This window comes from Vombatus ursinus, unplaced genomic scaffold (assembly GCF_900497805.2).
Source record: "Vombatus ursinus unplaced genomic scaffold, bare-nosed wombat genome assembly UNPS02014778.1, whole genome shotgun sequence".
Taxonomy (NCBI): domain Eukaryota; kingdom Metazoa; phylum Chordata; class Mammalia; order Diprotodontia; family Vombatidae; genus Vombatus; species Vombatus ursinus.
This window is the reverse complement of record NW_020954556.1, coordinates 56456530-56477363: the sequence shown is the minus strand read 5'-3', so window position 1 is coordinate 56477363 and position 20834 is coordinate 56456530.

Sequence of the window (20834 nt, the reverse complement as noted above, 5' to 3'; positions counted from 1 at the left end):
GATAAAACAAAAAAATGATAAATGTTGGTGAAGATGTGGGAAAATTGGAACACTAATGCGTTGTTGGTGGAGTTGTGAACTGATCCAATCATTTTGGAGAGCAATTTGGAACTATGCCCAAAGGACTATAAAAATGCACATACTGTTTGACCCAGCAATACCACTTCTAGGGCTGTATCCCAAAGAGATCATAAAAATGGGAAAAGGACCCACATGTACAAAAATATTTATAGCAGCTCTTTTTATGGTGGCAAAGAATTGGAAATTGAAGGGATGCCCATCAATTGGAGAATGGCTGAACAAGATGTTATATATGAATGTAATGGAATACTATTGTGCTATAAGAAATGATGAGCAGGCAAACTTCAGAAAAACCTGGAAAGACTTGTGTGGACTGATGCTGAGTGAAGTGAGCAGAACCAGGAAAATGTTGTACACAGTAACAATCATGTTGGGTGATGACTAACTTTGATAGACTTAGTCCTTCTCAGCAATGCAACGATCTAAGACATCTCCACATGATGGAAAATGCTATCCACATCCAAAGAAAGGCCTATGGAATTTGAATGCAGATCAAAGCATAATATTTGCTCTTTTTTCTGTTTTGTTTTGTTTCCTCTTTCTTGTGGTTTCTTCTATTAGGTCTAATTCTTCCTTACAACATGACTAATGTAAAAATATGTTTAATAGGAATGTATATGTATAACGCATATCAGATTGCATGTTGTCTTGCAGAGGGAAGTGGGAAGGGAGGGGGAGAAAAATTTTAAACTCAAAAGCTTATGGAAGTGATTGCTGAAAAATCAAAATAAAATAATAAAAGAAGATGTTAAGAAAAAGTGATAAAGTGTGATATAAAAATATAGAAAACCTCTTCATAGGTCTTCAGGTGCTCTATCTACCTGATCTACTCTCTTAAACCTAATTCTGGATACTGCTTCTCTCAAAATGTCCAAGGTCATGTTAGTTGTTTTAAAGTTGTAGGAAGAAATGGAAGTGCTGCCAGAACTCTCTACATTTTGGTGACCTGATTGGCTCCCACTTCCCAAGTCATGACTCTGAGTATTATCCTCATTATATAATGAAACTGAGATAGAGAAAGGTTGAGAGACTTGCCCAAGGTCATATGACTAGTTAGTGGTAGAATTTAGAACTAGACCCTGGTCTCCCTTCCTGTAGTCTAGGGTTATTGCTATGTTTTCAAGTTATATGTCATTTGATTCATTAGCACCACAAGAGTAAAAAATGTGATATGGAAGTCAAAAATGCTGATACATTGTTAGGTTATATCCTTCTACTAAGCCCACCCCCCCAAATCCTTCTTTAGATAAATTACTCTTCAGCTATTCTTCTCCCATTTTATACCTCCAAAGTTAATTTTTTGAGCCCAAATGTTTGAAATTACATTCATCCCTATCTACTAAATTTTTTCTTATTAGATTTGGAGAGTCAATCTTGATTTTTTTTTGGATTCTGATTCTGTCATCTAATATGCCAAATATGAGAAGCATCCCATTTATACATTTGTGCAAGTCAGTTATAAAAATGTTAAATAGCACAGGGTCAAGCATAGTTCCCTGGGGAATTCTATTGGAGACTTCCCTTCAAGCTAGCATAGAATCATTCATGACTACTCTTTGGGTCCTAACATTCAACCAATTTTGAATATGCCTTATTGTACTATTTAGTGATCCATATTTTTCCATCTTTTCCATAAGAATAGCTCAAGAAATTTTGTTAAATACTTTGCTAAAATCTAAGAAAACTATATCTATAGCATTCCCCTTATCTTTAAATCTAATAACCCTGTCAGAAGAAGAAAATGGGGTTAGCCTGTTATATGCCCATTCTGATGAAGTCATGTGATCACCACTTTCTTTTTCAGATATTCACTAGACATTGCCTCAATGCTATACCCTTGAATTTCAAAAGTCAAACTCACTAGCCTAGATTTTGAAGATTCTATTCTCTTTCTTTTTTGGAAAATTGGCCCAATATTTGCCCTTTGCCAGCATGGTGGTAACTTTCTCATTCTTAATATCACTGATTAGCAGTAACATGGGAAACAATTATTTACTAAATACCTACGATGTACTAAGTGCTTCACAAATATTAGCTTATTTGATCCTCATGACATCCCTGGGAAGTAGGTGCTATTATTATCATCCCCATTTTATAGTTGAGGAAATGGAGGCAAAGGTCAAATGACTCGTTCAAGGGCACATTAGTAAGTGTCTGGGGTCAGATTTGAACTCAGGCTTCCTGACTCCAGTCCTAGTGCTCTATCCACTGTGCCACCTACCTGCCTCTATAACATCCATTGGTTCTTTCAGTACTGTTAGACAGAGTTCACATAAGCCTGGTGAACTCATCAAGAGCAGCTAGGTGCTTTCCTACTGTCTCCTTACTTACCCTGGGTATTAACACTCCATTAGACATTTTTGTTCTGTCTTCTCTAGCAGTGTTTCTAGCCCTTCTTTGATTTCTTCCCCAATATAGTTAAACCTCTTTCCTCTAACATCCCCCCCCGACCAAGCCATTTTTGTTACTCTTAGCTTCTCTCAAAAGCCTCAGCTCATTCTGAGCTTTAGTGCTTTTGACGTTATATTGATAGCTCAATGGCATAATTTTTATTTTTTTGTCTGTTACCTGTTCTTGCTTTCATCTTCTGTATGTCTTTTAAAAATCTAGTATTTCTTATTATTCTTGTTCTTACTCTTGTTCTTCTTCCTTCTCTTCCTCCTCCTCCTTCCATTCTTCTACTCTGTCTCCTATTCCTCCTCCTTCTCCACTTCTTCCTTCACTATCATTCTCTTCCATCCTCTATACCGAGGTCAGGATTCCCTTCTACCCTTCAGATCTGTCTGTTTTGCTTTCATATTGATGCTCTTCTGCCATATTAATAGAATTACTTCATGCTTCCCCAAAACAAGGAGAATGGAGGGCTGTTCCTTGATTTCATTATCTTTTCTTCTTGTACAAGTCTGAATTTTGATCCTATAGAAATAGGATACTATTTGATACTACATTGATTTGATACTATAGAACTATACTAATTTGATACTATAGAAATACAAACACTGTGCACTCTGTATAGGTTATTGAAAATTTCTCTCTATTTTCTATAGTTGCTGGAAGTATGATCCTTTATAATTTGGGGTAGTAGCTCCACCAGAGATCTTGTACACCTTTGGGTATCCTGTCTCTGAGGATGAGGTATTAGAGAGAGCTCAGCTAGTACAAGCAGCTAAGTAATTCTCTGCTAGATACGGAATACAGCCTAATTGTCATTCAACTCTTCTAATTCTGGAGTAAACTATGTCTCTGAAAATAGTTCCACTGTGGCATAAGGAGTGATATACTGGTAAATATTTAATAATTGGCTCTCCAAAAAAAAGTATACATGACACATTTTGAAATTTAATCTGCCTTATTAAGATTTTCTCCAACACTTTCTTAAGTCTTGATAATCAACAAAATAAATCAAGCCCCCATTTTTAGCTTTTGCTGATTTCCAAGATGTATGGGGTCACACTGAAAATTTAACAGGCTCTAGAAGTATGGAATAGTAGAATATATAGGACGCAGTATGGCACAGACATACCTGTCAGATTGCTTCTTCTCCATCTACTTTTCTGGATCATCCTCTAGGTCTTGTCCACGAACTATGAGTGTCCCTTAGGGGTCTGTGTTGGTCCCTCTCTTCTTTTTCCTATATACCAAAACTTCTTAACCTGGTGTCTATAGACCCCAAAGAGATTTGTGTAAAGATTTTGGGAGGGGGGTGTCCTATGAGTTTGGTTATTTTAACTGACCTCTTAATCTTATGCATTTAAGACCATTATTCTGAGAAGGGGTACGTAGACTTCATTAGGCTTCAAGAGGGGTCCACAACACAAATTTATGCTCTATACTCTCCCTTGGAGATCTCATCATCTCACATGGATTTAATTATTATCTTTCTGCAGATGATTCTCAGATCTATTTATGCCTTACTTTTGCTCTTACCCTCTCTCTAGATCTCTAGACTTATATTTCAAACTGCCTCTTGGATATTCTGAACTGGTTGTCCTGTAGACATCTTAAACTCAAAATATCCAGAGCAGGATTCATTACCTCCCCCCCCAAAAAAAACCAACCAAAAATGAAACAAACCTTTCTTCTGAAATTTTTTCTTACTGTGGAGAACACACCCATCCTCCCTATCACTCAGGCTTACAACTTTGGAGTCCTTGACTGTACACTCTGCACCTATGTAATCCATTGCCAAATCTGTTGTTTCTGTTTACGAGATCTCTTGTACAGATCTCCTCTCCATTTACAGTGACCATCCATGGTATACGCCTTTAACCCCTCACACCTGTACAATTGAAATAGTTGTCTTGTTTATTTCTCTGCCTCAAGTCTTTTCCTACTTCAGTCTATCCTTCACTCAGCTACCAAAATGATCTTCTTAAAGCCCAGATCAAGCCATACTTCCCACTCAATAAACTCCAGTCGCTCCCTATCATCTTCAGGGTTAAATATAAAATCTGGTATTCAAAGCTCTTCATATCATAGTCCCACTCTCCCTACCCTATTTCTCCAGTCTTCTTACATCTTACAGTTTGGAATTACTATTTGATCCAATGATACTAGCCTCCTTGCTGTTCTTTGGATATGATATTTCATCTTTTAGCTCTGGGCATTTTTACTGTCTGTCCCCTTTCCTGCAATGCTCTCTCCGCTAGCTCTGCCTTTTGGCTTCCCTGACCTTCTTTAGCTTCCAGCCAAAAATCCCACCTTCTACATGAAGCCTTTCCCAATCCTTCTTTTAATTCTAGTGCCTTCCCTCCATTCATTATTTAGTATTTGTCCAGTATATATCTCGTGAGTACATAGTTGTCTCCCCCATTAGATTGCGAGCTCCTCAAGGTCAGGGAATGTCTTTTGCCTTTCTTTCTATTCTCATTGCCTAGTCCAGTGTCTGGCACATTGTAGGTTTTAATAAAGTGCCTACTTTTACTAGTAGGTTGATGTTCCTTGCCCACAATTCTCCATTTCCCAGATCTGTGCCTTTCCCTTTGCTCTCCCCATGCCTAGAATGCTCTCCCTCTTTGCCTCCACTTCTTGCCTTCCTTTAAGACTCAACTTTTGTCTCCTGCATTATGCCTTTCCCAGTCCTTTCCTCCCAACCCCACCCATTAGTCATGCCTTCCCTCTGAAATTACCTCTCATTTATACTGTGTGTGCATTATAGTTCTTTGTGTGTTGTCTCCTCTGTTAGAATGTGGACTCCTTCAGGGTATAATTTGTACCAATTCATACCAATTTGTTTTTGTCTTTCTTTTTTTCCTAGACCTTAGCACAATGCCTGGTACATAAGAACTTATAAACTTTGCTGAATGATTGACTAGTGAATCTGGATCTAGAATTCCAATACTTGGTTCAAAGCCTGTTGCCAAAATGACTTTGGTTACCTCAGATAAGTCACTAAACATTCCTAGACCTCACTTTCTTCATCTGTAAAATGAGAGAGTTGGGCTACATGGCCTCTTATGCTCCTATGAGACTTGTAATAAGCCTTACCCAATGAACTAGTCCAACTTCCTTTCCAAAAGCAGAAATTCCTTCTATAATGTTTCTGATAGTTGGTCATCCAATCTTTGCCAGGAAGTCAATCAGCCAATAAACACTTATTATGTGTCTGCTGTATGCCTAAGCCATGGGGATACAAATAGGAAAAAAGAAAGACAGTCCCTGTCCTCAAAGAGTTTATAATCTAATGGGGGAAGAAAACACATATAAGGTGGAAAGGGGGGTGAGGGAGGTACCCAATGTGGGAGTGTGCTGGAAAAGTTAGATAGGTCTCAGTGTAATGCAGCCAGGTGAAAGGTGATTTGAATAGTTTGCTTGAACACTTAAAGTAATAAAAACCTCACTGCTTTGTAAAATACCTGGTTTCATTGTTGGAAAGTTCTAATTGTTGAGAAGTTCTTTCCATATTTTGAATTGAAATATATCTTCTTATAACTTCTACCCTTTCATCTTGATTGCCACAGGAGCAGTACAGAATAAATCTAATTTTTCTTTCACTTTCCAATTCCTCAGATTTGAAGACATCTATCATGTTTCCCATAAGTCTTTACTTCTTTTTGATTAAAAAACATCATCCATTCTTCAGAAATTGTTCTAGATATGACTTGCTTTTGATTTCCCTCAATGATATTTTGTCTGATATGCAAATTTGATAAGCATGTCTTCTACACCTTTACCTGAGTTATTGATAAAAATATTGAATAGATAAGTATCAAAGACAGATGCAAGACATATTCCTTCTCCCCCCATCAACTTAATAATATTTTATTTTTCCAATTACATGCAAAGATAGTTTTCAAAATTCACTTTTACAAGATTTTTAGTTCCGAATTTTTTCTTCCTCCCTCCTCTCCCCCACCCCCAACATAGCATGCAATCTGACATAAGTTATACATGTACAATCATATTAAACATATTTCCATATTAGTCATGTTGTGAAAAAAGAATCAGAACAAGAGGGAGAAAACCATAAGCAAGATAAAACAACAAAAAAGAAAAAATAGTATGCTTTGATCTGCATTTAGATTCCATAATTTTTTCTCTGGATGTGGACAACATTTTCCATCATGAGTCCCTGTGAATTGTCTTACATTATTACATTTCTGAGAACAGCTAAGTCTGTCAAAGTTCGATTGGTATGGCACTGAATGGCTAAATTAATTTAGGTAGAATTGTCATTTTTATTTTATTAGCTTGTCCTATCCATGAGCAACTGATATTTTTCCAGTTATTTAGATCTGATTTTATTTGTGTGAAAAGTGTTTTGTGATTGTGTTCATATAGTCTAGGTTTGTCTTGGCAAATAGACTCCCAAATATTTTATACTGTCTATAGTTATTTCAAATGGAATTTCTCTTTCTGTTTCTTGATGCTAGGCTTTGTTGGTAATATATAGAAATGATTTATTTGGGTTCATTTTATATCCTGTAACTTGCTAAAGTTTTTAATTATTTTGAGGAGTTTTTTGGTTGATTCTCCAGGATTCGCTAAATATACCATTGTATTATCTACAAAGAGTTAATGGCTTTATTTCTTCATTGTCTATTCTAATTCCTTCAATTTCTTTTTCTTCTCTTATTGTTAAAGCTAACTTTTCTAGTACAATATTGTATAACAGTGGTGATCATGGACATCCTTGTTTCACCCCTGATCTTATTGGGAATGCTTCTAGCTTATCCCCATTACATATAATGCTTGCTGAAGGTTTTAGATAGATGTGACTTATCATTTTAAGGAAGACTCCATTTATTCCTATGCCCTCTAGTGTTTCCAATAGAAATAGATGATGTATTTTGTCAAAAGCTTTTTCTGCATCCATGGAGATGATTATATGATTTATGTTAATTTTGGTATTGATACGATTAATTAGGCTGATAGTTTCCCTAATATTGAACCAGCCCTGCATTCCTAATATAAATCCCACCTGGTCATAGTATATTATTTTCATGATAAGCTGCTGTAATCGCTTTGCTAATATTTTATTTAAAATTTTTTGCATCCATATCCATTAGGGAAACCAGTGTCTAATTTTCTTTCTCTGTTTTGGTTTTTCCCAGTTTAGGTATCAGTACCATATTTGTATTATAGAAAGAATTTGGTAGGACCCCTTCTTTGTCTATTTTTTCAAATAGTTCATATAGTATTGGAATTAATTGTTCTTTAAAAGTTTGGTAGAATTCATTTGTAAATCTATTTGGCCCTGGTGATTTTTTCTTTGGAAGTTTATTGATGGCTTGCTCAATTTATTTTTCTGAAATGGAGTTACTTAAGTATCTTATTCTTTTTTCTGTTTATCTGGGCAATTTACATATATATATATATTCATCCATTTCACTTAGATTGTCAGATTTATTGGCATACAATTGGGCAAAATAGCTCCTAATTATGGTTTTGATTTCCTCTTCATTGGTGTTGAATTCATCCTTTTCATTTTTGATACTGGTAATTTGGTTTTCTTCTCTCTTTTTAAATCAAATTAACCAAAGGTTTATCTATTTTATTGTTTTTTTTTTTAAATAGAACCAGCCTTTAATTTTATTTATTCAATAGTTTTCTTAATTTCAATTTTATTAATCTCTCTTTTGATTCTTGGAATTTCTAATTTGGTATTTAATTGGGGATTTTTAATTTGTTCTTTTTCTAGCTTTTTTGGTTGCATGCCCAATTCAGTGATTTCCTCTTTCTCTATTTTATTCATATAAGCATTTAGAGACATGGGATTTCCCCTAAAAACTGTTTTGGCTACATCCCATAAGCTTTGGTATATTGTCTTGTTATTGTCATTCTCTTTGATGAAGTTATTAATTGTTTCTATGATCTGTTGTTTGACCCACTTATTCTTGAACTCAGATCCTCCTGACTTCAGGGCTGGTGCTCTATCCACTCACTGCTCCACCTAGCTGCCCCTAACCCACTCATTCTTTAGGATTAGATTATTTAGTTTCCAATTAATTTTTAGTCAATCTTTCCATGGCCCTTTATTACATGTAATTTTTATTGTTTCATGATCTGAAAAGGCTGGATTTAATATTTCTGCCTTTCTGCATTGGATTGTGAGGTCTTATGCTCCCGTACATGGCCAATTTTTTTTCTTTTTTTTTTGGCTAGGCAGTGGGGTTAAGTGACTTGCCAGGGTCACACAGCTAGAAAGTGTCAAGTGTCTGAGGCTGGATTTGAACTCAGGTCCTCCTGACTCCAGGGCCTGTGCTCTATCCACTGCGCCACCTAGCTGTCCCTCATGGTCAATTTTTGTGTAGGTGCCATATACTACTGAGAAAAAGGTATCAGTTTTCTCCAGAGGTCCACCATATCTAACTTTACTAAAATGTAAGACATATTACTAGAGACATTGGGGAGTCATAGAAAATGGGCTAGATGTTAAGTCAGAGGATATGATAGGCACTGAATAAATATTTATTTAATGATTGATTGATTGATTGTGGCTCTGTCATTTACAACTGCTATCCTGATCATTATTATGGGGTATAGTTCAGTCAGTTATGAATCTATTTAACCATGTGATCATCTAATCCACATTTTTTCACCATGCCCAGAAGGATATAATGAAAGACTTTCTTCCTGTTGATTTAAGAAAAGCACCACCAAGACCACTACAGCAACACACCCAACAGAGATGCCATGGGACCAGTAACACTACTAGACCAGTTAAGGCCATGTGCCAGCTGTCACCATGAGATCAGCAGGGACTTTCAGATTCTAGTAGAGCAATATGAACAACAGAGATTGAACCCAGAGGAAGCAGAAGATCCTGTAGCACTAGAGATGTGAATTTCCACTCATAGATTTCCTTTCACTTTCAGGCATGTGTGCTCCATTTGTATAGCCTCTATGTGTAATATTGACGTATACATGTGTGCTCCATTTGTGCAGCCTCTGTGTGTAATGTCTATGCATGCTCACTCTCCCAATGTATATGTATATGTGTGTATGTGTGTACATCTTTATATACACATATACATACATATATATTTGTGGAAGAGTATGCTTTAGTTTTATGCAAGGGGAATATTGAGGGATATGCTAGTAAATATTTAACAACCAGCTCTCTGAAAACTCATAAGACACTTTTAAATTTAATCAGCATTATTAATATTTTTTTCCATCACTTTCTTAAGTCCAGACAATCAACAAAACAATAAATCAAATCCTGATTTGTAGTGTTTTACTGATGCCCGAGGTGTAAACGCTTACACTAAAAAAATTAATAGTCATCTCCATGAGCCCTTATATGCTGGTTCTAGTACACTCTTGGGAATATTTAAATGCATATTTTCTTGTTACACTATTTCATTAAATGGTTTTGCTTTGAACCAATAGTATCCTTTGGCTTACTGGAGAAAAAAGAAACATACCAGAGGGAGCTTGCAAGCTGTTGTTTTGAATGGATGTGGTCCCATAGAGTGCTTTGAAACTGGGTTAGCTATTTCGGGGGTCCTATATATTGTGATGATTAAAAAGTTTCAAGAGACATAGTTTCTGAGTAATTTAATCATTTTATTAATAAGGCCAGCAGGTTATTAATAAAAAGATGGTAATTTGGCTGCCTCTCTTAGACCTAAGACCCCTAATGGTGGTAGGGGGTCACAGTTTATATGCCCTTCAAAGAGTACATATTCCTGAGAGATGGAAATCAACTTGGATTGGTTAACACAATTGGAGCTGTGGGCTATATTAAAATGAAGGTCTTGGGATACATGACAAGTCATGCAAATCTTGGTCAAAGACTCATCAATTTCCATATTGCCTGTCTTGATAATAGGGAGTATCAATCTTTCCCCAGACCTGTCTTAGCAAATACAATGAATAGGAATACTCCCATTAGCCCAAATTAGAATTTTTTATCTGTCTGATTAGCCTGGGTAAATCTTTTTTTTTTTATTAATTTATTTTTTGTTTTCAATATTCACTTCCATAAGCTTTTGAATTTTAAATTTTCTCCCCCTCCCTCCCAGCCTCCCTTTCCAATATGACATGCAATCTGATATAGGCTCTATATTTACATTCCTATTAAACATATTTTCACATTAGTCATGTTGTAAAGAAGAATTAGAACCAATAGGAGGAGCCACAAGAAAGAAGAAACAAAACAACACAGAAGAGAAAAGAAAGGGCAAATAGTATGCTTCGATCTGCATTCAAACTCCATAGTTCTTTCTTTGGACGTGGACAGCATTTTCCATCATGAGACCTTTGGAGATGTCTTAGATCCTTGCATTGTTGAGAAGAGATAAGTCTATCAAAATTAGTCATCGTACAACGAGGCTGTTACTGTGTACTTTTTCCTGGTTCTGTTCACTTCACTCAGCATCACTCCATATGAGTCTTTCCACAGCCTGGGTAAATCTTCAAGAGAGACTTCCCACACTGGTTTATTTCTGGATGAGGAAGTAGAAAAGGGGAAAAATCTTGGTCCTAATACAAAAATTAATTATTAGAAATAAGAGATAAACATTAATTTCTCACATTATGTGAGGAGAGTACCCCAAGTGTTACATTTGCTTCATTCAAACTAACTGCTTATCCTAGTTGTAGTAAGATTGATCCTTCTAATTTTCTTTGGGTTTGAAGAAATAAGCTTCCCATAGCCTCTGTTCTTGTCTTACTATTCTAGGAGATCAACTTCCTGTCAAAAGAAAGGGAGGTGGAAAGCTACAGAATCATAATATAGTAACTGACAAGAATATTGTTTCGATTGCTTTTGTAGATTTCCCAGTTGAGTAACTTTGGTGAAGAATGGCTCACTTTTCTTTTATTTATGATTTTTGGGTCAACTTTGGGACTATCTGATTTTCTGAAATATATATTCCTGTATGAATAAAACTTCTGTAAATCAAATCGTATTTAAAGGGGAGTTCACTTTTGAAAAGCAACGTAACTCTTCAGTGAAGAGAAGAATCCTTTGGTAGTGTGAACAACCCAGCTCTGACTCCTATACACATTTCAGATTTAAAGTTTGTTGAAGATTTGAAAAGTAAGTTTCCTTGCATGAAGGCACAATTGTATTTTCTTTCTTTCTATCTATCTATCTATCTATCTATCTATCTATCTATCTATCTATCTATCTCTATGTCTGTCTGTGTCTATCTATGTATCATACATAGATTACTAATCATCAAAGTACGATATATTATACAACACTAAAATTACAATGAACATAATCTAAACTTTATTGATGTGTGTGTGTGTGTGTGTGTGTGTGTGTGTGTGAACTTTCCCCCCCCAAAAAAGAGTGAGTACCAAGATTAAGGTATTGTTCTTATATCCATTCACTGAGTAAATTTCACAATGAGTGCCGTTAGGTTTCTAGCAGCACACTTAAAAAAGAGAAAACAGGAACCAACTTCCTTCCCTTTCCCTACCCCCCTGTTCCAAGCTAGTATCACCATCTTCTCTCACTCTCGTGATGAAAGCCTGCTTCCCTTCTCTTGATTCCTCCTCCTCTATTCTATTTCCTTCATTTCTGACATACTTCATATTAGTTTCACTAAACAGGTTTTCCTGAGAATGCCTTGAAAAACATTTCAGTCAGTGGACACAGGAGTGGCAAGATGCTTGCTCACTGACTTGCTGTAACCCTAAACTTGACCAGGCACATCGTCCAGAGAACCAGATACAATATTTTGGAGGAATGAGACGCAGGAAGGACCTGAGCATCATCTCTACATGTCTGATTTTACAGTTAATTCCTGGTGCTTTCATTTCCTCTTTTGAACTCCTACAATTGATATCTTCTGTATTGCTCATTGGGCAATTAAACTGTGCCACCCTTGTCATTAATCTCTTTTCTGCACGTGTTTGAATCCTGCACTGGTGCCCCTGAACAAGTCACTTTACCTCCATCAAATATGATTTCCTCATTTGTAATATGAGGAGAATAATAACACTTACCTCAGAGCATTATTGTGAGGATCAAATAAGATAATATATGTAAAGTACTTTGCAAACTTTAAAGTGTTATATAAATATTAGCCATTATTACTGTTGTTATTCTCCTAATTGGATAGCAGAGGGGGAAGAGGGAACATATATTGTACCTGAGCCTACCTGTACATAAGCAGGACTTGATAGTTTCCTATTTATGCTGCATAAAGCTTGTTTGTACATATTTGCTTGCTTGCTGTCTTATGCATTAAATTATGAGGTCCTTGAGGGCAGGGACTGTCTTTTGCCTCTTTTTGTATCCCTAGGGCATAGGACAGGGCCTAGCACACAGTAGACACTTAATAAATGTTAATAAATGACTGTTATTGACTGACTCATTGATTGCTGATAATAGTAAACATTTGTTTAGTCATAATCTTAACAGCCATAATAAAAGAATTAACCACAATTTAAAAAAAAGAGAGAGTGTAAATAACCAAGTTCTTTTCTCTCCATACAACCATTTACTCATAAATAGGAATTTAAAGATTAGAAAGCCCTTCCTTATCAAGCAGGGAGGCAGACATTATCATCACCATTTCATAGATGAGGGAACTGAAACTAGGAAATGTTAAAGGGCTTTCCCAGAGTCACAAAGGTGGTCAATGTCAGAGCCCAGGCCCTGAATTTGAGTGCTCCTGACTCTTAAGTTATGGGCTTTTTCTACTCGACCCTTTTATAATAAAGGCCAGGAAGCACTGTGAGGTCCACAAATACTTTCTAAGTCAATGAAGTTTAGGTTTTGCTCAATGTAATTTTAGTGTTGTATAATATATTGTACTTTGATGACTAGTAATCTATGCATGATATATATGTGTCATTCCATTAATCAGTACCACATTATTCCTTAGCCATTCTGGATAAATAGAAAATTATTGTACCCTGGTTTGCTTGTTCATTTATTTTTCCTTCTCAGTTTTCCTCTGTTCCCTTCTCTTTTTATCCTACTCCTTATCCCCAGTGATTTATCCCCGCTGGGCTACCCAACCTACTCACTCTCACAGGTTTAATCCCCTGGGGGATTAAAACTAATACAAGTTCAAAGTACTTTGTGGGTTTGCACTCCTAAAACTGTAGTTCATTAGACCTCACTGTTGTATTTACTTTTTACTTTAGTTCTGGAGGAAACATGATTAGCTTAAAGCAAATGATTGGCTCGAAGCAAAAGCATTATTGAAATGTTAGAGTAAGAATAGTAACAACAAGGCATCTCTGTCATAAATCTGGGACACCCTGTCCCATAAACATAGATTATATGAGTGGTAAAGGTGGACATGGAGTTCACAAGTGGAAAGACACATGTGGGTAGCAAGGTGGTGCAGTGGACAGAGCACTGTACCTGGAGTCAGAAAGACCCGAGTTCACATTCGACCTTAGAGAGGAACTGGGTAAGTCACTTAACCTCTGGTTGCCTCAATTTCCTCTGTAAAATGAGAATAATGATAGCACCTATCTCCCAGGGTTGTTGTGAGTATCAAAGGAGCACAGTGCCTGGAGCATGGCAAATGTTATGTAAATGTTAGCTATTATCATTATTAAGCAGAGGGAACACCTGTGATCACAGCACCTTTTACACCAGTGTTTACAAGCCTGCTCTCTCATGTCTTCCCTGATGTCCTTGAGCTGCCCTTAGTACGGTGTGTGCTGGGTTCTTTGCTTGGTTGTGTCTCCTGGGCCTGCCCTCAGGCTGAGTGTGTGGGTCAGGAGTTTAGCTGTGATCTCTACTGTCTTCAACTTTGGGTTCTTCTGACATCCTGGCCTTGGGTACTACTGCTGGTTACTTTAGCCATAGACTGGAGCTCATGGCCAAGGATCAGCAGAGGAGTCAGCTCTGGGGCTTTCTGTCTCTGGAGAAGAACCCCGACTCTAGATTCCAGATTTCCGACTTCTCTCTTGGACACGATGATTCCCCAGCTGGACTCTGCCATGTGCTTCTGCTGTCAGGTGACATTACTCCTGGTGGAAGGTTAGGAGGGTGTGGAGAAAGAAATCCTCTCTCTTCCTTTGCCGCACTTTGCTAGAAGTTCTCTCAAGAGCCGGCTGTCTCAAAACTATCTGCAGCAAAATTGCCTGAGCAATCTCACATTTAAACCCTTAGTTCTTCCCTTATACTCACATTAGTGAGTGAGAAGAGAAGATGGTGCAGGGACAGGTACAGTCTTTACCAATCCTCACCTAGTTTCCTGTCTCTTTCTTTTGCAAGCAAGCCATGCAGAGCCCTAAAAGAGGCACATCTTTACTTCAGTTCATCGTCTCTGTTACTTTCCCCTTGCATGTTACAATTTCTTCATTTGGATTGGGGGGGGGACTTGATTGATCAGGGGTTCCCTGATCAACTCCTTGTTATACCAGCATATCTTTATAGATAAGTTTAAAACACTAACAGAATAATTTAATTTATCCTTCCACCTTCCCATCCCCTCCAATTATTCCCAGTCCTTTCATACCAACAGGTAACACCATGATTATGTGTAAGGGCTTTCAGGAGCTGACAGAAATACAGTGACAATGCTATGGACTATATTTTCTTTGTTTTTTGTTTCTTTTGTCCGCAGTTTGATTTCTTTTGATGCCTAAAATCATTTACATACAGTTTCATCACCTTCCTAGCTGATGACCTCCACATCTCATTTACATGAAGGCTCCTGGGATGAGGCTTGTGCTGTGCAGGAAGGATCTAATTAGGTGCACTCCATAGGGGGGCCGTGCATTGCTCACGCCTCTCAGTAGTAGAAAGGAAGCATTACCTTCACAGTGAATCCACTCCTTCCAAATCCCAATGCATGAATTCATTAGGTCCTGCCTGGAGGGCTAGACTGCCTTTCCCAAAAGAGTTTCAGGTTAGGTTCCCCTAACCCTCTGCTTGATCAAAAAAAAAAAAAAAAAAAAAAAAGAGAATTTAAAATTTAAAAATGCAATAGTTTATATCCTTGACCTCTGGGACATAAAGTTTCTATCTTCTGCATTGTTTTAGTTCAAATCAATGTTACTTAAGTATATTTCTTGTTTTCCAGAGTTCTGGGGACTTGAAACCATGCCCAAGAAAGGTATTTCATACTTCTTTGAAATGCCCTGCAGGACTTTTTTCTTTGTGTCTTAGGGAATTCTGTTTTGTTTCCTGCTTTCTTTCCTCTTTGCCTTATTTTCTAATAAAGTCTGTAAAATTTCAGGGACTATGTTAGTCTCATGGACTTCCAGAGCTTTTTCCTTTAAAGGGCAAGAAGGCAAAGGTCAGAGGATGAGCACACTCTTGACAGTTTTTATTTTCCATACATAGCATCCTAGCCTGAAATCTCTTCCTTAAAGTGAAGAGCAAATCGCAGCCAGAAAAATCAGTCCCTGGAAAACAGAGGATCTAATCAAGACATTAATATTTAATTTTTTTTTAAAAGTAGTAGACTTGGGAGGGGGGAATATGATTGAAGTGATATAAAAAAAAAACTCATCAAAATATTGTCTTATGGAAAGCAAACAAATCCAGGAGAATTTGTTTGGCTCGACTGAATATTTGTTACTAGGGGTTTGTTTTTCTTTCTTATTCAATGAAGAGTGATGCGGGAGAGAGAAAGTAGATATCTATTACTGAAAAAAATTAAAATAAATTGAAAATAAATCCATATGATTAAGGTTGTTATGGGAGAAATATCTACTCTCTGAGTTCACAAGATAGGTAACTGCTACCAAATATATATATTTACCACAATGCAGAAATGATGGAGGTAAAAATCTAGGTTTCATTAGTGTGCTTAAGCATAGAAAACCTGTAATTATGAGAATTCTGCATACCTAACTTATTCCACTGATCCCCTACTTTATTTCTTAGCCAGTACCAAGTAGTTTTGATGATTACTGCTTTATAATACAAATTAAGATCTGGTATGGCTAGGCCACCTTCCCCTGCATTTCTTTTCATGTGCTCACTTGATATTCTGGACCTTTTGTTCTTCCGGATGAATTTTGTTATTGTTTTTTCTAGCTCTATAAAACATTTTTTGGTAGTTTGATTGATATGGCACTGAATAAGTAAATTAATTTAGGTAGAATTGTCACTTTTATTATATTAGCTCGACCTACCCACAAGCAGCTGACGTTTTTTCCAATTATTTAGATCTGACTTTATTTGTGTGAAAAGTATTTTGTAATTGTGTTCATATAGCTCCTGGGTTTGTTTCAGCAGGTAGACTAATTATGAGGATCCTGACAAGGCTTCTTATAGGCAAAATTACATCAGAGTGACAGAGAAATAATTCATTTACACGTTGTAATCTTGTACATTTTTCTTAGGCCATAAAAATGAAAACAAAGATAGACCCATAATCCCATGCTTCCTTTAATGTCATAAAAGTTGAACAAAGTTAGTTAAATAGAGTCATAATCTCGGCCATCCCCAGGAGAAACAAATTTATAGGTAATCTAAGTGAGGTTACAGATTAAACGACGTTTAGTTGTTGTTCAGTCATTTCAGTTGTGTTTGACCCTTTGTGACCCTATTTGGGGTTTTCTTGGCAAAGACACTGGAGTCTTTTCCCATTTCCTTCTCCAGCTCATTTTACAGATGAAGAAACTGAGGCAAACAGGGTTAAGTGACTTGTCCAGTGTCACAGAACTAGTAAGTGTCTGAGGCCAGGTTTGAACTCACAAAGATGAGTCTTCCTGACTCCAGGTCCAGCACTTCATCCATTGCACCACCTTAATGTCCCAAACTACATTTAGAGGATTCACAAACAGACTGGTTGAGGAAGATGATTAATTTACATGTTCCCAAGGAGTCAGGGACAGTCAAAATTCTTCCATAAGCTTCTTAATCTAAGAAATGCTTAAGGCTCTTCTGTAAATTTTACATCCCATGGGATATTTTGATCAGGTGAGGTTAATATTAACCAAAAGAAACAGGAGGAAAAAAGGAAATAAAAAATTCCCATATCAATATTTATGCAAGGGTTATATAGACACTTAGTCTACTTTAATTTTCATCATGAGAGACAACCTGGCATAGAGGATAGAGCTGGACAGGGAGTCAGGAAGGCCTGGATTCTAATCCTTCCTCTCACACTTGTAGTAGCTATGTCATTTAAGTTTTCTAAGCCTCAAGCAACTCTTTAAGACTCTAAATTATAGATTGTCCAGATCCATATTGGTAGGGGGAGTTCCTTTATGGAGTTCTAGGGAAATCTTCAACATTTGGACCTATGTATGGATGATGGTACACTTTGTATAGGGAGGAGATCTCAAGAAAATCGAAGGATCAGTCCTTCTCTCTGAGGAGATAGGACAAATAAACACATATGAGAAAGCGATAAAAATGTTTTGCAAATTTCCCTACAAAAGTGTTACAAGATACTATATAAACAAGTTAATGTGAATAAAGGGCAAACCTTGTACAAATATACTGAGAATATGCTGAGTAATAGAAGGATTGGAACTGGGGGAGGTTCACTGATGGGTTTCAAATGCTGCTCTGATGCCTACGACCTGTGTGACCTTGGGCAAGTCATTTAAACCTCCTTAGTCTTCAATTTTCTCATCTAGGTTTGGACTGGATGTTCTCTGATTTCAGCCTTAGATCTGTGAATCTATGACCCATAAACTCATTAATAGCAGAATTTGGAAGGGGCAGGGTTGGGGGTGGGAGAGAGTAAGGATGGGATCAAGAAGAAGGAGGTCAATTATATTGTGAATGAAGACAATGGAAAGAAATCATTTGGGGCATTCAGGCTAAATATGCTGATCCCTCCTTCCATTATTACTCATTTCTTAGTTCGAACACATATATATCACCTCTTTTCCTTGTCTAGATCATTGAAACTATTAAGCCTCTGTAGCCTAGATCTCAAAAACATTCTTGACTGGTTTTGTATGTCAATTCACAGCCATGTCATCAAGTTAATGAGTCACTCTCCCTTTCTCACCCACTGTGTATGAATATGTGAAGTGAAATCTTCATTTGGGATGAAACTGGCAAAATATCGTACTACCAGACATTCTTCTCCTAATGACCCATTTCTGACAAATAAGAATGCATGAAAACTTAGTTTACCCTAAGTGGAACCTAAAAACTCTTTGACCAGACCAGTCAACCAGCTATCTCTTGCTGCATACCCCTACCCCCTCCAAACAATATCTTTGGTTTTTGACAATTAATTCAGCATTTTGACTCATTACATAACTTTACTGATTCATGGCGATGCAGCTGTTCAGTAAAAGTTGACCTGGCCAGAAATGGACCCTTTCCTTTGAAAGGAAATAGAGCACTGTGGTCTCTATGGGATATGACCACATGGAGAAAAAGCCGGCGTTCATTTGTCTAGAAACGTTGGTAAGTTACTCCAGCACTTTGCATGTGGTCAGAGCAGCCCATTCTAAATGTCTTGATGGGTAAGGGCATTTTCACATTTATCAATACTGGCATTAGCTTGTCATTTTTAGCAGAACTTTAGATCCCCATTTGCTATGCTTTAAGATGTAGGCTGTATATATCTGACTTGGAGAAAAGAGAATAAAATTCTCTTTATTAATAAAACATGATGGCACTCTACTGCCTTTTTGAGAGCATTTGAAGTCAGCTTCAACCTGCTACCCCACCCATTCCTCCATTCTTAAGTTACCCATTAAAAAATAAAGCCAGATATAATTAACAAACAAACAAACTTATCTTCCTGCTGTTCTGACTTGTTATAAGAACTGTGATTCCTACTTATAAACAGTTTCCTGTCAGCTTCCTGCTGTTTCTCTAATAAGACTTCTGCACTGGAGAAGAAAAAGGTCTGCATGAAAATTAAACATTGAATTACTGTAGTAATTCTTCTTGCTCATCTGCATTAAGTAAAATCCAAACTCTTCTGGAACTGCAGTTTGATTAGAATGGAAATGTCCAAATGATTGTCCCAGTGTGAGAGGGTAAACTCAGTCTTGCTGGAGTTGGTAGAAAGAAATTGACAAGAGATGGAGCCCCTCATTTCCTCACTTCTAATTGGTGATGGGGCAGGTACTGAGCCCTCTAGACAGAGAGGTTGGGTCACAAACTTCTTTGTATTGTTGGGTATTGATTACTTATCTCAGATGTGGGCTTCTTTGTGGTGTGGTGGAAAGAAACTTGCCTCTGGTTCAGTGGTCATAGAATCATAGCCTGTCACTGACACTTATTATCTGTATGACCTTGGGCAAGTCAATCAACATCCCTGAAACTCAGTTTCCAAAGCTGTAGAATGAAGGGTTTGACTAGATGGTCTCTATCCCTCTAATTCCAGATGCATGATCCTTAAATGTAGGGGTTCTTAACTTTTTTTTTCTATTATGTATCCCTTTAGCAGCCTGATAAAGTCTTTGAAAACCCTGTCAGAACAATATTTTTTTGTTAGTTTGATTTTTGGTGAGACAATGGAGCTAAGTGACTTGCCCAGAGTCACACAGCTAGTGTCAAGTGTCTGAGGCCGGATTTGAACTCAGGTCCTCCTGACTCCAGGGTCAGTGCTCTATCCACTGCACCACCTAGCTGCCCCCAGAATAATATTTTTTGAATAATTGAAGGAAATACTAAATTGTAGTTAGAGGTTAATGAAAATAAAGATGTAATTTTTTTTCCCCATCCAACTTCACAGGCTCCCTGAATTCTTTCCACCAATCCCTTGGGAGTCTGTGGATCCCAGGAAAAGAACCTTTGTTTTAATATATCATTTTTTCTTTGGTATATCTTTCCTTTGTTAAGTATAGTGCAGTGGTGAGGACACTAGACTTGGAGACAGGAGACCAGATTTCAAATTTCAGCTCCAAACCTTACCAGCTGTGCATTGATTTTCTCATGTGTAAAATGGGGATAATAATAATATCTATACTATTTATCACACTAGGTTGTTGTGAGGAAAGTGATTTATAAACTTTAGAGCATGTATGGGTATTATTACTAAGAACTGTATTAAGCGTACAGGTGATGTCTTCCTCTCGGTCAGTATCAAGATCTTATGGAAGAAGCTGATCTCCATTGCTGGCAGTTGAGTGTGGCAAATCACATGACTGCAGAGATGATAATCACAGCTTTCCTGAAAAGAAAAAAAAAATGGTTTTCATGCAAGTAAGAAATTCCTGACTGTAAATACCTGTAGACACTGTGGTATGGTGAGAAGGAAGGAGATTAATGGCCTGCATAATACACTTGGGAAGGGTCCCTGGCAGTTTTCAAAACCCTTGCCATCCAGAGGTAAGATGGTGTAGTGGATAACTAGCTGCCCTTGCAGTAGGGAAGACCATCTCTGCCATGTACTAGCTGTGGTTGTAATGCTGGAAAAATCATTTCACCTCTTGGTGTCCTAGAGAATGCC